This window comes from Oncorhynchus masou, unplaced genomic scaffold (assembly GCF_036934945.1).
Source record: "Oncorhynchus masou masou isolate Uvic2021 unplaced genomic scaffold, UVic_Omas_1.1 unplaced_scaffold_974, whole genome shotgun sequence".
Taxonomy (NCBI): Eukaryota; Metazoa; Chordata; class Actinopteri; order Salmoniformes; family Salmonidae; genus Oncorhynchus; species Oncorhynchus masou.
In genome coordinates this window covers 189,495-206,949 of record NW_027016250.1, presented here as the reverse complement: position 1 = coordinate 206,949, position 17,455 = coordinate 189,495, and positions in this window count along the sequence as shown.

Here is a 17,455-nt window from a genome sequence, read left to right as displayed (position 1 = left end):
GGTTCTGCCTGTTCTCTCTCACACTCCCTCTCTCTCTTTATAGCTCTTACGATATGCCTTGGCATACATTCTACAAGTGTCTGGAACTCTATTGGAGGTATGTGACATTTTCCACAAGAAATTCAATTCATTTATTTTTTGTTGATGGCCCCTCTCCAGAATCTCCCGTAAGTATTGAATTGGGTTGAGACCTGGTGACTGAGACGTCCATGGCATATTGTGAGAAATCAGCAAGTTGAGCAGTCTTTATCACTGAAGATCCTGCCAAACGTGCCCCAACAATTATATTGTGATCACAAAAACATACAGGAACTCAAATCATTCTGTTCACCTAATTTAGAATTCCTCACAATCAAATGTCGACCGCATTATCTACCAAGAGAATTCTCTTCGATTATAATCACAGCCGTATATATTCCCCCCCAAGCAGACACATCGATGGCTCTGAATGAACTTTATTTGACTCTTTGCAAACTGGAATCCATACATCCTGAGGCTGCATTCATTGTAGCTGGGAATTCTGACAAGGCTAATCTGAAAACAAGACTCCATAAATTGTATCAGCATATCGATTGCGCAACCAGGGCTGACAAAACCTTGGATCATTGCTATTCTAACTTCCGCGACGCATATAAGGCCCTGCCCCGCCCTCATTTCAGAAAAGCTGACCACGACTCCATTTTGCTGATCCCTGCCTACAGACAGACACTAAAACAAGAAGCTCCCACGCTGAGGTCTGTCCAACGCTGGTCCGACCAATCTGATTCCACACTCCAAGACTGCTTCCATCACGTGGACTGGGATATGTTTCGTATTGCGTCAGACAACAACATTGACGATTACGCTGATTCGGTGTGCGAGTTCATTAGAACGTGCGTTGAAGATGTCGTTCCCATAGCAACGATTAAAACATTCCCAAACCAGAAACCGTGGATTGATGGCAGCATTTGCGTGAAACTGAAAGTGCAAACCACTGCTTTTAATCAGGGCAAGGTGACCGGAAACATGACCGAATACAAACAGTGCAGCTATTCCCTCCGCAAGGCAATCAAACAAGCTCAGCGTCAGTATAGAGACAAAGTAGAATCTCAATTCAACGGCTCAGACACAAGAGGTATGTGGCAGGGTCTACAGTCAATCACGGATTACAAAAAGAAAACCAGCCCAGTCACAGACCAGGATGTCTTGCCCCCAGGCACACTAAATAACTCTTTTGCCCGCTTTGAGGACAATACAGTGCCACTGAGACGGCCTGCAACGAAAACATGCGGACTCTCCTTCACTGCAGCCGAGGTGAGTAAAACATTTAAACGTGTTAACCCTCGCAAGGCTGCAGGCCCAGACGGCCTGCATGCGCAGACCAGCTGGCTGGTGTGTTTACGGACATATTCAATCAATCCCTATCCCAGTCTGCTGTTCTCACATGCTTCAAGAGGGCCACCATTGTTCCTGTTCCCAAGAAAGCTAAGGTAACTGAGCTAAACAACTACCGCACCGTAGCACTCACTTCCGTCATCGTGAAGTGCTTTGAGAGACTAGTCAAGGACCATATCACCTCCACCCTACCTGACACCCTAGACCCACTCCAATTTGCTTACCGCCCAAATAGGTCCACAGACGATGCAATCTCAACCACACTGCACACTGTCCTAAACCATCTGGACAAGAGGAATACCTATGTGAGAATGCTGTTCATCGACTACAGCTCGGCATTTAACACCATAGTACCCTCCAAGCTCGTCATCAAGCTCGAGACCCTGGGTCTTGACCCCGCCCTGAGCAACTGGGTACTGGACTTCCTGACGGGCCGCCCCCAGGTGGTGAGGGTAGGCAACAACATCTCCACCCCGCTGATCCTCAACACTGAGGTGCCCACAAGGGTGCGTTCTGAGCCCTCTCCTGTACTCCCTGTTCACCCACGACTGCGTGGCCACGCACGCCTCCAACTCAATCATCAAGTTTGCAGACGACACAACAGTGGTAGGCTTGACCAATAACGACGAGACGGCCTACAGGGAGGAGGTGAGGGCCCTCGGAGTGTGGTGTCAGGAAAATAACCTCACACTCAACGTCAACAAAACTAAGGAGATGATTGTGGACTTCAGGAAACAGCAGAGGGAACACCCCCCTATCCACATCGATGGAACAGTAGTGGAGAGGGTAGTAAGTTTTAAGTTCCTCGGCATACACATCACAGACAAACTGAATTGGTCCACCCACACAGACAGCATCGTGAAGAAGGCGCAGCAGCGCCTCTTCAACCTCAGGAGGCTGAAGAAATTTGGCTTGTCACCAAAAGCACTCACAAACTTCTACAGATGCACAATCGAGAGCATCCTGGCAGGCTGTATCACCGCCTGGTACGGCAACTGCTCCGCCCTCAACCGTAAGGCTCTCCAGAGGGTAGTGAGGTCTGCACAACGCATCATCGGGGGCAAACTACCTGCCCTCCAGGACACCTACACCACCCGATGTTACAGGAAGGCCATAAAGATCATCAAGGACAACAACCACCCGAGCCACTGCCTGTTCACCCCGCTATCATCCAGAAGGCGAGGTCAGTACAGGTGCATCAAAGCTGGGACCGAGAGACTGAAAAACAGCTTCTATCTCAAGGCCATCAGGCTGTTAAACAGCCACCACTAACATTGAGTGTCTGCTGCCAACACACTGACTCAACTCCAGCCACTTTAATAATGGGAATTGATGAGAAATGATGTAAAATATATCACTAGCCACTTTAAACAATTCTACCTAATATAATGTTTACATACCCTACATTATTCATCTCATATGTATACGTATATACTCTATATCATCTACTGCATCTTTATGTAATACATGTATCACTAGCCACTTTAACTATGCCACTTTGTTTACATACTCATCTCATATGTATATACTGTACTCAATACCATCTACTGTATCTTGCCTATGCTGCTCTGTACCATCACTCATTCATATATCTTTATGTACATATTCTTTATCCCCTTACACTTGTGTGTATAAAACAGTAGTTTTGGAATTGTTAGTTAGATTACATGTTGGTTATTGCTGCATTGTCGGAACTAGAAGCACAAGCATTTCGCTACACTCGCATTAACATCTGCTAACCATGTGTATGTGACAAATAAAATTGGATTTGATTTGATTTGAATCACCAATCGTTAAGCTCTTCACTAGCAGGGTCGCAGTCTCCTGGTAGCAGCTCCTCTCTCCCCTAGGATTTGAAGACAATGGTGGCTTAGCCCATAGCCAGTAGGGAGGTCCGGGAAGGAATTTCAACAGCTAAATCCATGAATACATCTACAGTGTATTGCCAAAAACCACTCAACAACTTCAAACATAGACTCTGACCTGTCCAATGAGCCAAACTGATTAAAGAATCCTGCAGAACCTTAACACCCTTTCTCTCTTTATCTCTATCTCACACACGCAGAAAATCCACCGACAGGTGCGACCAAGGTCGTTGTGGAACAGGTAAGGGATGTAGCTTCCCTCTGGTTAGGTGCCCAGGAGCCTTACACTTGGCGTACACCAACTAGGAGGAAAAATAAACCCTCAGCAAAGAGGCACTGTTTGAAGTTAGGCCTTGAAATACATCCACAGGTACATGTCCAATTGACTCAAATGATGTCAATTAGCCTATCAGAAGTTTCTAAAGCCATGACATCATTTTCTGGAATTTTCCAAGCTGTTTGAAGGCAGTCAACTTAGTGTATGTAAACCTCTGAACCACTGGAATTGTGATACAATTAAGTGAAATACTATTACTTATAAGTACAATTATAAATGATAAGTGAAATAATCTGTCTGTTAACAATTGTTGGAAAAATTACTTGTGTCATGCACACAGTAGATGTCCTAACCGACTTGCCAAAACCATAGTTTGTAACAAGAAATTTGTGGAGAAAAACTAATTTTAATGACTCCAACCTAAATGTATGTTAACATCCCGACTTCAACTGCATAAAGCAGACAAACAAGTTCCCTACCTTCTCCTTTTCCACTTGCCTCATTTTTGTGGTAATGGTTCAATCAGTTGGTTGTAAATTTGGATTGAGCAGATACTGCCAGATATTTTCCATAACTACATATGTGACATAACACCTCCGTTTCTATTTATAATATCATTAATAAATATAATATCATTAACAAATATAATATCATCAACAAATATAATATCATTTTTAAAGATTTTTTCCATAAAGAATGTTTTTTTATTCATCATTATATTTGAGTTTAACCAAAACATTTGTTGTAATATTTATTCTACCTTTTCTGGAGGATAAAACTGAAATTGTAACCAGCTTTGTATGGCTTGTTGAAGAAAGGGTGATACTTTAAACAACATGTCATTTTCAATTAGTCAGAAATGAGAAGTTGTAACCTGTATAAAGGTAAAAAGGCCATTTGTTAACAAAGGATGAGCCTTTCTTAATGATCTACTGGAGAACCATTTGGGGTTTAAGTATAACTTTGTATGAGTGAAGCTTTTAGTGAGAGGTTAAAAGCTTTAATATTTAATCATTTTAGCCCCCCAAACTCACATTCCTTACATAAATTATGAACATTTAATTTGGTCTGGCTTAGCATTCCAAATAAAATGAAATATTTGTTGCTCATATGATTTTAAAAACGAGTCATCTGGAGTAGGCAGTGCCATTAGTAAGTAAACTGTGATAGGACCAAAGAGTTATGTGGTCTTGACTTGAGTGTGTTTCAGCAGGGTGAGGTCAGAGAGATGCTTCCAAGACACTATTTTTCTGAAATCATAAAATCCTTTACACAATCTGATGGGATGGATGTTCAACCCCATTAAAATTACCATTTATATAGTACCTTTATGTTAAGATCTCATAGTATATAACTATGAGCTTCATCTTGAGGAGTCACCTGTGACAGTATAGAAAAAAAAGAGTATGAATAGTCTTTTAGATCATAATGAGTCAGATTACATGGAGAGGAGGACTTAATCCTTGTTCAGTACTCCTCCTCTGAGACAAACTGCCTTCATGAATAAGGGACCAGGAGTCACCAGAACCAGGAAACCGAAGACATACTGTTCTAAAGTCTAGTTACAGCAGGTGCTTACTGCCATCTAGTGGATGACGGCTGAGCTGAAACCGAAAGTCAATGCGTTATTTTGTTCAAGATCCATTTTGAGACGACAGAGCAGAAAACACTATATAGAGTAAGAAATAAAGTAAGTATTACTGAACGAAATCTATTTTAAAGGACAGATTAATATAACTAATACCTGGAATGAGATATTACTAGTTAGTAGAACTGTTACTTGAGCTTATTGCTGACAGACAGCAGTATTCTAAGTGGAAACGAATCAGTAGGCCTACATGTTATCAGTAAAACGTCTGGTGACGATGACGAGGAGCTTTTAAATGTTAGGGTTTTGTTCTTGCCCAGCTCTTACAGTACACACCTGATTCAACTAATCATCAAATATTTTAAGACAGTTTAATATTTGAGGCATACAAATGAACATCCTCAAATGAAAAGCTTTTGGGTTTGTAAGCCTGTTTACAAGTAGACCTGGTTACAATTATTACGGACCTACGGTAATTTGAAAAAAACACAACTAAACCTGGTTCCTAGTAAATTATAGGTTTAGCTAAAATAATGTAAGAGCAATGTCTTTTAGTATTATAATAAAAAAAACTGAAGCAAAATTTGGAACAAAATGTCATGAGTTACTGTTGTCGCATGCATAACTGACTGTTAGCGCCACCCTCTGGTTACTGTCGATATATAAAGGGGTGACGCAGTGAAGGCAGTTGAAACTGAACAAAGTAAAGTATCTGTATTGGGCCATTTTGAGATGACAGAGCAGTACATACTTTAATCTCTAGACTGAAACGAAGCTTCAAAGTAAAGTGAGTATTTCAAGATCATAATCTAGAATAAAGCTGAGGAAAAATGTGGATTTAACAAAACTAGTGTCCAAGTGCTGCTATTTTAGCTCAGTAAGTTACATGGGACTGAGATGAGGAAGTAAAACAGTAGGCTTATGTGAAGATGCTACAAGTAAAATGACAAGAAGTTGGAATATGTTTTTTCTGTCAATGTAACGTAAACTCACGTAAACTCGTATATCGCCTTGGTCCGTACAATTGCCCTTATTTTAACACCCCCAAAAACGTAATACTTCCAGATCAACTGTAATGTCAATACCATTGTAAAGCACACTTTATCCCCTTTCCAACTATATCAATTACATGACCTAAACACTGCCCGTTTCTGCATAATTCAAGCAGACAATGAGCTCCGTCGGGTCTTTTTAAAAATGGCGGGTGGGGAAGCGAAACTAATGTGTGATAGTGAGACGGAGAGATGTTGTGTGGGAAAATTGCTTTTTTTCACTTGATCTGTCCAACTTATCACCTTATCGCCTCTAAAATGTAAATAAAACACTATAAAGAGTTTATATAATGTGTCATTACATACCTATTTGAAGGTTTGTGTCGAATTTGAATCAGGTTCGTTTGAATGTTGCCTCGTTTGAATGTTGCGGTTCCGCACATTTGTACGGAATGGGGTGAGTTTACATTATGATGTTATTTCAGTGGTTGTGATATTATGTTTCATTATTTGTTGTAGCCTATGTGTCACATACATGTCTCTCTTTTGACTTTTAGAGTTTATCCAGAAAGTGACACACTATCTTTTTTATCTTCAATTTTTTATTAAATACAATAATGAATTTGATGTGACAATGTTGTGGGTTTTAGTTCTGCTGATCTGTACTCTACACTAGATGTCTCAACAATCAGTCTGCTTGGTGAGGAGGAGGAAATATATCTTTCTGTAGCGACACTGAATTCTGTCTGGATAAAGTGTGTGTGGATACGCCACGAGGCCCAGAGAGCAGTCTCCAGTACCCAGCTGTCTGTCTATGAAGAGTGACTTCTCAATGGATCACCCTGTCAATTTGAGTGGTGGATCAGGGACCTTTGACCCCAGGTAAGTCACGAGTCAGCTTTATGATACTACTGTGAAGAGAAGAATCTTCCAAATCTGAAACAAGTATTTACATTTATATTTCAGTAATTTAGCAGATGCTCTTATTCGGAGCAAGCTACAGTAGTGATTGCATACATTTTCGTAATATGATTTTGAAGATTAAGACAACTTTATATAGTTATATTGTTTAGGGATTGTAATTGCTCTGTGGACATTTATTAACTATTCCAGAGGCTCCAAAAAGACCAGTACCCAGCTGTCTGTCTATAAAGATATCAGAACTCAGGATAAGACCCAGATGCAGACAGCTAGGGTAACACATGTTTATTGACCCAAACAGGGGGCAGGAAAAAGACAGGTCAAAGGTAGGCAAAGGTCCGTAATCCAGAGTCAGGCAAGTACAGAATGGCAGGCAGGCTCGGGGTCAGGGGAGGTCAGAACCGGGAAACAGAACTTGAGAAAGCAGGGAATCACCTTTGATCCAAGGTCAGAATTATGATATTACTAGTGAAGAGGAGAACCTTAAATATTTGAAAGAAGATTTTTTTGTTTTCTATAACTGAGTATATACAGTACCTGCGAATATATTTTAATGCTTTAAGTCTTGTGTTTTATCTATTGAAATATAGTTTTGCTATATTTTAAAATGTAATATCATGCCGATTTATGTTTTCTAGAAGCTCCAACCAAACTCAGAGATCAGTGTCTCCAGTACCAAGTTGTCTGTCGATGAAGAGTGACTTTTCTATGGATCATCCTGCCAATTTTAGTGGTGGATCAGGGACCCTTGACCCTAGGTAAGTTTCCCCAGTCAGAATTGATGATATTCCTATAGAAGAGAAGAATGTTCTAGATCTGAAACCAGATGTATTTGATGTATCTGAGTATTCACTATAAAACTGCTAATACTTTTTTGTTTATGTAATATATTGTTAAATGTTGTTTCATGGTGGTTTATATATTTTATATATTTATATGGTTCATATATTTCCCCCCAGAAGCTCCATCCAGAGATCAGTCTCTCCAGTACCCAGTCATTTGTCTATGAAGAGTGACTTCTCTATGGACCATCCTGACAATTTTAAAAGTGACTCAAAACAATATGATCCTCGGTAAGTCACTAGTCCTCAACATAGGATACACCTTCTGCAAATCAAATCAAATTTTATTTGTCACATACACATGGTTAGCAGATGTTAATGCGAGTGTAGCGAAATGCTTGTGCTTCTAGTTCCGACAATGCAGTAATAACCAACAAGTAATCTAACTAACAATTCCTAAACTACTGTCTTATACACAGTGTAAGGGGATAAAGAATATGTACATAAGGATATATGAATGAGTGATGGTACAGAGCAGCATAGGCAAGATACAGTAGATGGTATCGAGTACAGTATATACATATGAGATGAGTATGTAAACAAAGTGGCATAGTTAAAGTAGCTAGTGATACATGTATTACATAAAGATGCAGTAGATGATATAGAGTATATACGTATACGTATGAGATGAATAATGTAGGGTATGTAAACATTATATTAGGTAGCATTGTTTAAAGTGGCTAGTGATATATTTTACATCATTTCTCATCAATTCCCATTATTAAAGTGGCTGGAGTTGAGTCAGTGTGTTGGCAGCAGCCACTCAATGTTAGTGGTGGCTGTTTAACAGCCTGATGGCCTTGAGATAGAAGCTGTTTTTCAGTCTCTCGGTCCCAGATTTGATGCACCTGTACTGACCTCGCCTTCTGGATGATAGCGGGGTGAACAGGCAGTGGCTCAGGTGGTTGATGTCCTTGATGATCTTTATGGCCTTCCTGTAACATCGGGTGGTGTAGGTGTCCTGGAGGGCAGGTAGTTTGCCCCCGGTGATGCGTTGTGCAGACCTCACTACCCTCTGGAGAGCCTTGCGGTTGAGGGCGGAGCAGTTGCCGTACCAGGCGGTGATACAGCCCGCCAGGATGCTCTCGATTGTGCATCTGTAGAAGTTTGTGAGTGCTTTTGGTGACAAGCCGAATTTCTTCAGCCTCCTGAGGTTGAAGAGGCGCTGCTGCGCCTTCTTCACGATGCTGTCTGTGTGAGTGGACCTATTCAGTTTGTCTGTGATGTGTATGCCGAGGAACTTAAAACTTGCTACTCTCTCCACTACTGTTCCATCGATGTGGATAGGGGGTGTTCCCTCTGCTGTTTCCTGAAGTCCACAATCATCTCCTTAGTTTTGTTGATGTTGAGTGTGAGGTTATTTTCCTGACACCACACTCCGAGTCGTGGGTGAACAGGGAGTACAGGAGAGGGCTCAGAACGCACCCTTGTGGGGCCCCAGTGTTGAGGATCAGCGGGGAGGAGATGTTGTTACCTACCCTCACCACCTGGGGGCGGCCCGTCAGGAAGTCCAGTACCAGTTGCACAGGGCGGGGTCGAGACCCAGGGTCTCGAGCTTGATGACGAGCTTGGAGGGTACTATGGTGTTGAATGCCGAGCTGTAGTCGATGAACAGCATTCTCACATAGGTATTCCTCTTGTCCAGATGGGTTAGGGCAGTGTGCAGTGTGGTTGAGATTGCATCGTCTGTGGACCTATTTGCGCGGTAAGCAAATTGGAGTGGGTCTAGGGTGTCAGGTAGGGTGGAGGTGATATGGTCCTTGACTAGTCTCTCAAAGCACTTCATGATGACGGAAGTGAGTGCTACGGGCGGTAGTCATTTAGCTCAGTTACCTTAGCTTTCTTGGGAACAGGAACAATGGTGGCCCTCTTGAAGCATGTGGGAACAGCAGACTGGTATAGGGATTGATTGAATATGTCCATAAACACACCAGCCAGCTGGTCTGCGCATGCTCTGAGGGCGCGGCTGGGGATGCCGTCTGGGCCTGCAGCCTTGCGAGGGTTAACACGTTTAAATGTTTTACTCACCTCGGCTGCAGTGAAGGAGAGACCGCATGTTTCCGTTGCAGGCCGTGTCAGTGGCACTGTATTGTCCTCAAAGCGGGCAAAAAAGTTATTTAGTCTGCCTGGGAGCAAGACATCCTGGTCCGTGACTGGGCTGGATTTCTTCCTGTAGTCCGTGATTGACTGTAGACCCTGCCACATGCCTCTTGTGTCTGAGCTGTTGAATTGAGATTCTACTTTGTCTCTGTACTGACGCTTAGCTTGTTTGATAGCCTTACGGAGGGAATAGCTGCACTGTTTGTATTCAGTCATGTTACCAGACACCTTACCCTGATTGAAAGCAGTGGTTCGCGCTTTCAGTTTCACCCGAATGCTGCCATCAATCCACGGTTTCTGGTTAGGGAATGTTTTAATCGTTGCTATGGGAACGACATCTTCAACGCACGTTCTAATGAACTCGCACACCGAATCAGCGTATTCGTCAATGTTGTTATCTGACGCAATACGAAACATGTCCCAGTCCACGTGATGGAAGCAGTCTTGGAGTGTGGAGTCAGCTTGGTCGGACCAGCGTTGGACAGACCTCAGCGTGGGAGCTTCTTTTTTTAGTTTTTGTCTGTAGGCAGGTATCAGCAAAATGGAGTCGTGGTCAGCTTTTCCGAAAGGGGGGCGGGGCAGGGCCTTATATGCGTCGCGGAAGTTAGAGTAACAGTGATCCAAGGTTTTTCCACCCCTGGTTGCGCAATCAATATGCTGATAAAATTTAGGGAGTCTTGTTTTCAGATTAGCCTTGTTAAAATCCCCAGCAACAATGAATGCAGCCTCCGGATAAATGGTTTCCAGTTTGCAAAGAGTTAAATAAAGTTCGTTCAGAGCCATCGATGTGTCTGCTTGGGGGGGGATATATACGGCTGTGATTATAATCAAAGAGAATTCTCTTGGTAGATAATGCGGTCTACATTTGATTGTGAGGAATTCTAAATCAGGTGAACAGAAGGATTTGAGTTCCTGTATGTTTCTTTCATCGCACCATGCCTCGTTAGCCATAAGGCATACACCCCCACCCCTCTTCTTACCAGAAAGGTGTTTGTTTCTGTCGGCGCGATGCGTGGAGAAACCCGTTGGCTGCACCGCTTCGGATAGCGTCTCTCCAGTGAGCCATGTTTCCGTGAAGCACAGAACGTTACAGTCTCTGATGTCCCTCTGGAATGCTACCCTTGCTCGGATTTCATCAACCTTGTTGTCAAGAGACTGGACATTGGCAAAAAGAATGCTAGGAAGTGGGGCACGATGTGCCCGTCTCCGTAGTCTGACCAGAAGACCGCCTCGTTTCCCTCTTTTTCGGAGTCGTTTTTTGGGTCGCTGCATGCGATCCATTCCGTTGTCCTGTTTGTAAGGCAGAACACAGGATCCGCGTCGCGAAAAACATATTCTTGGTCGTACTGATGGTGAGTTGACGCTGATCTTATATACAGTAGTTCTTCTCGACTGTATGTAATGAAACCTAAGATGACCTGGGGTACTAATGTAAGAAATAACACGTAAAAAAAAAAAAAAAAAAAAAAAAAAAAACTGCATAGTTTCCTAGGAACGCGAAGCGAGGCGGCCATCTCTGTCGGCGCCGGAAGTACCTTCTGGCCCATGCAAAATCAATTGACAACTTGTATGGGAAATTACTGAGGATAATAGCGGCTGATATATCCACTCCCATTTGTCATATCTTCAATCTAAGCCTACTAGAAAGATCGTGCCCTCAGGCCTGGAGGGAAGCAAAAGTAATTCCGCTACCCAAGAATAGTAAAGCTCTCTTAGCTCAAATAGCCGACTAGCTCAAATAGCCGACCAATCAGCCTGTTACCAACCCGTAGTAAACTTTTGGAAAAAGTTGTGTTTGACCAGATACAATGCTATTTTACAGTAAACAAATTGACAACATACTTTCATCATAGGGAAGGACATTCAACAAGCACAGCACTTACAGAAATGACTGATGATTGCCTGAGAGAAATTAATAATAAAAAGATTGTGGGGGCTGTTTTGTTAGACTTCAGTGCAGCTTTTTACATTATCGATCATAGTCTGCTGCTGTTAAAACTTGTGTTATGGTTTTACACCCCCTGCTATAATGTGGATAAAGAGTTACCTGTCTAACAGAACACAGAGGGTGTTCAATAATGGCAGCCTATCCAATATAATCCAGGTAGAATCAAGAATTACCCAGGGCAGTTGTCTAGGCCCCTTACTTTTTTCAATCTTTACTAACGACATGCCACTAGCTGTGAGGAAAGCCAGATGACTCAACAATATACACGTCAGCTACTACAACAAGTGAAATCACTGCAACACTTAACAAAGAGCAGCAGTTAGTTTTAGAACGGGTGGCAAGGAATAAGTTAGTCCTAAATATTTATAAAACTAAAGGCATTGTATTTCGGATAAATAATTGACTAAACCCTAAACCTCAACCAAGTATTGGTTGAGGTTTAGGTCAAACATATTGAGGTTCATGGTCAAACATATTGATACAACAGTAGCTAAGATGGGGAGAAGTCTGTCCATAATAAAGGTCCTACTGGCTCTAGTTTTGTCACACCTGGACTACTGTTCAGTCGTGTGTTCAGGTGCCACAAAGAAGGACCTTGGAAAATTACAATTGGCTCAGAACAGGGCAGCACTGCTGACCCTTAAATGTACACATAGAGCTAACATTAGTAATATGCATGCACATCACTCATGGCTCAAAGTGGAGGAGAGATTGACTTCATCACTACTTGTTTTGTAAGAAGTGTTGACTTGCTGAATGCATAGAGGTATCTGTTTAAACTACTAGCACACAGCTCGGACACCCATGCATACCCCACTACACATGCCACCAATGGTCTCTTCACAGTCCCCAAGTCCAGAACAGACTATGGGAGGCGCACAGTACTACATAGAGCCATGACTACATGGAACTCTATTCCACATAAAGTAATTGATGGCTACATGGGGACTGTAAAGAAACACACACAGGCACAGACACACATGATAAGATATGCACTCTACAAACACCTACACATGTACAGTGGGGGAAAAAGTATTTAGTCAGCCACCAATTGTGCAAGTTCTCCCACTTAAAAAGATGAGAGAGGCCTGTAATTTTCATCATAGGTACACTTCAACTATGACAGACAAAATGAGGAAAACAAATCCAGAAAATCACATTGTAGGATTTTTTATGAATTTATTTGCAAATTATGGTGGAAAATAAGTATTTGGTCACCTACAAACAAGCAAGATTTCTGGCTCTCACAGACCTGTAACTTCTTCTTTAAGAGGCTCCTCTGTCCTCCACTCGTTACCCGTTATTTATAGAAGTTCTGAAGTTTTCTGCTGTAGCGATTATAGCCAACCAAGATATCTGTTGTTATAGATACATATTGTTTTAATGATACAATAAATCTTGTGGAACCGATCCAGTCGCCTTTAAACTACATCAAAACATTATACTGTATGTTATTTCTTTCTTTTATTATTTAACCTTTATTTGAGACCAGGGCCTTTTTAAAGGGAGCCCTACATGACCAGACCAGGCAATTACACAATAAAAAGTATTACAGAAATTACACAACATAAGTTGGAGAGATAGATACTACAATTAAGGCAGGAGCATAGGAAACACACAAACATGAAATATACCATAAACACAAACGAGGCTGCTGCCCGATGTACATAGGCATGGAACACTGGTCACTTTAATAATGGAACACTGGTCACTTTAATAATGGAACACTGGTCACTTTAATAATGGAACACTGGTCACTTTAATAATGTTTACATACTGTTTTACTCATTTCATATGTATATACTGTATTCTAGTCAAAGCCATCATTAAGTATTGCTGTACGATACTATTCTATCCTAGGTATTCTACAAATATACTAGATATTCTATCCACATAATGTCCATAATGTCTATACATTCCATCACATATATACAGTATATACAATTTCGAGAGTCATAGCAAAGGGTCTGAATACTTATGTAAATAAGATATCTGTTTTTTACCTGTTTTCGCTTTTTCATCAATTTTAGAATAAGGCTGTAACGTAACAAAGTGTGGAAAAAGTCAAGGGGTCTGAATACTTTCCGAATTCACTGTAAATAGATACATACATATGCACACACACATATATACACACACACACACACACACACACACACACACACACACACACACACACACACACACACACACACACACACACACACACACACACACACACACACACACACACACACACACTCTGGACTCCAACATTGCTTGATGTAATATTTCTATATTTCTTAAATCCATTCTTTTACTTTTAGATGTGTGTGTATTGTTGTATATTACTGCACTGTTGGAGCTAGGACCACAAGCATTTCTACACCCGCAATAACATCTGCTAAATCAGCAAAGAACAAAGAAGCAAAGAGGAAAATGCTCACCCAGACGCGCGTCCTAGTGGCCGGGGAATTTAATGCAGGCAAACTTATATCAGTTTTACCAAATTTCAGATGTGCAACCAGGATTTAAAAAAAACAGGGGGAAAAATCCTAGACTTTACTTCACACACAGAGATGCACACAAAGCTCTCCCCAGCCCTCCATTTGGCAAATCTGACCATAATTATTTCCTCCTGATTCCTGCTTACAAGCAAGAACTAATACGGAAGTGGTCAGATGACGCGGATGCTACACTACAGGACTGTTTTGCTTGCACAGACTGGAATATGTTCGGGATTAATCCAATGACATTGAGGAGTACACCAACTCAGTCATCGGCTTCATCAATAAGTGTATTTCTTTTTCCTTTTATTTCACCTTTATTTAACAAGGCAGGCTAGTTGAGAACAAGTTCTCTTTTACAACTGCGACCAGGCCAAGATAAAGCAAGGCAGTGCATCACAAACAACGACAAAGAGTTACACATGGAATAAAGAAGCGTACAGTCAATAACACAATAGAAAAAAATAAAGTTTCTATACAGTGTGTGTAAATGGCGTCGTCGATGACGTCGTCCCAACAGTTACTGTACGTACATATTCCAACCAGTAGCCATGGATTAGGAAGAGGACGACCTGCTGAAAGAACAGGCATTTCTCGGCCTTGACGTACAGATCATGCTCCAACAGTCATCCAAGTACCCTGCGCACCAAGGACACATGCTCGGCGTGTGTAGCGGAGTATATCAGAATGTCATCGATATACACCACTACACCCTGCCCGTGCAGGTCCCTGAAAATCTAGTCTACAAAGGATTGGAAGACTGATGGAGCATTCATCAACCCGTATGGCATGATGAGGTACTCATAATGCCCTGAGGTGTACTAAACGCTGTCTTCCACTCGTCTCCATGCCGGATACGCACAAGGTTATACGCACTCCTGAGATCCAGTTTTGTGAAGAAGCGCGCCCCATGCATTGACTCAATCGCCGTGGCAATTAGAGGTAGCGGGTAACTGTACCTCACCATGATTTGATTGAGACCTCTATAGTCAATGCAAATGTGTAGACCTCCATCCTTCTTCACAAAAAGAAACTCAAGGAGGCGGGTGAAGTGGAGGACCGAATGTACCCCTGACGCAGGGATTCAGAGACATATGTCTCCATAGCCTCTGTCTCAGCTTGCGAGAGGGGATACACGTGACTCCTGGGAAGTGCAGCGTCTGCCAGGAGATTTATCGCACAATAAATTGACATTTACATTTAACATTTAAGTCATTTAGCAGACGCTCTTATTCAGAGCGACTTACAAATTGGTGAATTCACCTTCTGACATCCAGTGGAACAGCCACTTTACAATAGTGCATCTAAATCATTTAAGGGGGGGTGAGAAGGATTACTTTATCCTATCCTAGGTATTCCTTGAAGAGGTGGGGTTTCAGGTGTCTCCGGAAGGTGATGATTGACTCCGCTGTCCTGGCGTCGTGAGGGAGTTTGTTCCACCATTGGGGGGCCAGAGCAGAGAAAAGTTTTGACTGGGCTGAGCGGGAACTGTACTTCCTCAGTGGTAGGGAGGCGAGCAGGCCAGAGGTGGATGAACGCAGTGCCCTTGTTTGGGTGTAGGGCCTGATCAGAGCCTGGAGGTACTGCGGTGCCGTTCCCCTCACAGCTCCGTAGGCAAGCACCATGGTCTTGTAGCGGATGCGAGCTTCAACTGGAAGCCAGTGGAGAGAGCGGAGGAGCGGGGTGACGTGAGAGAACTTGGGAAGGTTGAACACCAGACGGGCTGCGGCGTTCTGGATGAGTTGTAGGGGTTTAATGGCACAGGCAGGGAGCCCAGCCAACAGCGAGTTGTAGTAATCCAGACGGGAGATGACAAGTGCCTGGATTAGGACCTGCGCCGCTTCCTGTGTGAGGCAGGGTCGTACTCTGCGGATGTTGTAGAGCATGAACCTACAGGAACGGGCCACCGCCTTGATGTTAGTTGAGAACGACAGGGTGTTGTCCAGGATCACGCCAAGGTTCTTAGCGCTCTGGGAGGAGGACACAATGGAGTTGTCAACCGTGATGGCGAGATCATGGAACGGGCAGTCCTTCCCCGGGAGGAAGAGCAGCTCCGTCTTGCCGAGGTTCAGCTTGAGGTGGTGATCCGTCATCCACACTGATATGTCTGCCAGACATGCAGAGATGCGATTCGCCACCTGGTCATCAGAAGGGGGAAAGGAGAAGATTAATTGTGTGTCGTCTGCATAGCAATGATAGGAGAGACCATGTGAGGTTATGACAGAGCCAAGTGACTTGGTGTATAGCGAGAATAGGAGAGGGCCTAGAACAGAGCCCTGGGGGACACCAGTGGTGAGAGCGCGTGGCGAGGAGACAGATTCTCGCCACGCCACCTGGTAGGAGCGACCTGTCAGGTAGGACGAATCCAAGCGTGGGCCGCGCCGGAGATGCCCAACTCGGAGAGGGTGGAGAGGAGGATCTGATGGTTCACAGTATCGAAGGCAGCCGATAGGTCTAGAAGAATGAGAGCAGAGGAGAGAGAGTTAGCTTTAGCAGTGCGGAGCGCCTCCGTGATACAGAGAAGAGCAGTCTCAGTTGAATGACTAGTCTTGAAACCTGACTGATTTGGATCAAGAAGGTCATTCTGAGAGAGATAGCGGGAGAGCTGACCAAGGACGGCACGTTCAAGAGTTTTGGAGAGAAAAGAAAGAAGGGATACTGGTCTGTAGTTGTTGACATCGGAGGGATCGAGTGTAGGTTTTTTCAGAAGGGGTGCAACTCTCGCTCTCTTGAAGACGGAAGGGACGTAGCCAGCGGTCAGGGATGAGTTGATGAGCGAGGTGAGGTAAGGGAGAAGGTCTCCGGAAATGGTCTGGAGAAGAGAGGAGGGGATAGGGTCAAGCGGGCAGGTTGTTGGGCGGCCGGCCGTCACAAGGAGCGAGATTTCATCTGGAGAGAGAGGGAGAAAGAGGTCAGAGCACAGGGTAGGGCAGTGTGAGCAGAACCAGCGGTGTCGTTTGACTTAGCAAACGAGGATCGGATGTCGTCGACCTTCTTTTCAAAATGGTTGACGAAGTCATCTGCAGAGAGGGAGGAGGGGGGGAGGAGGATTCAGGAGGGAG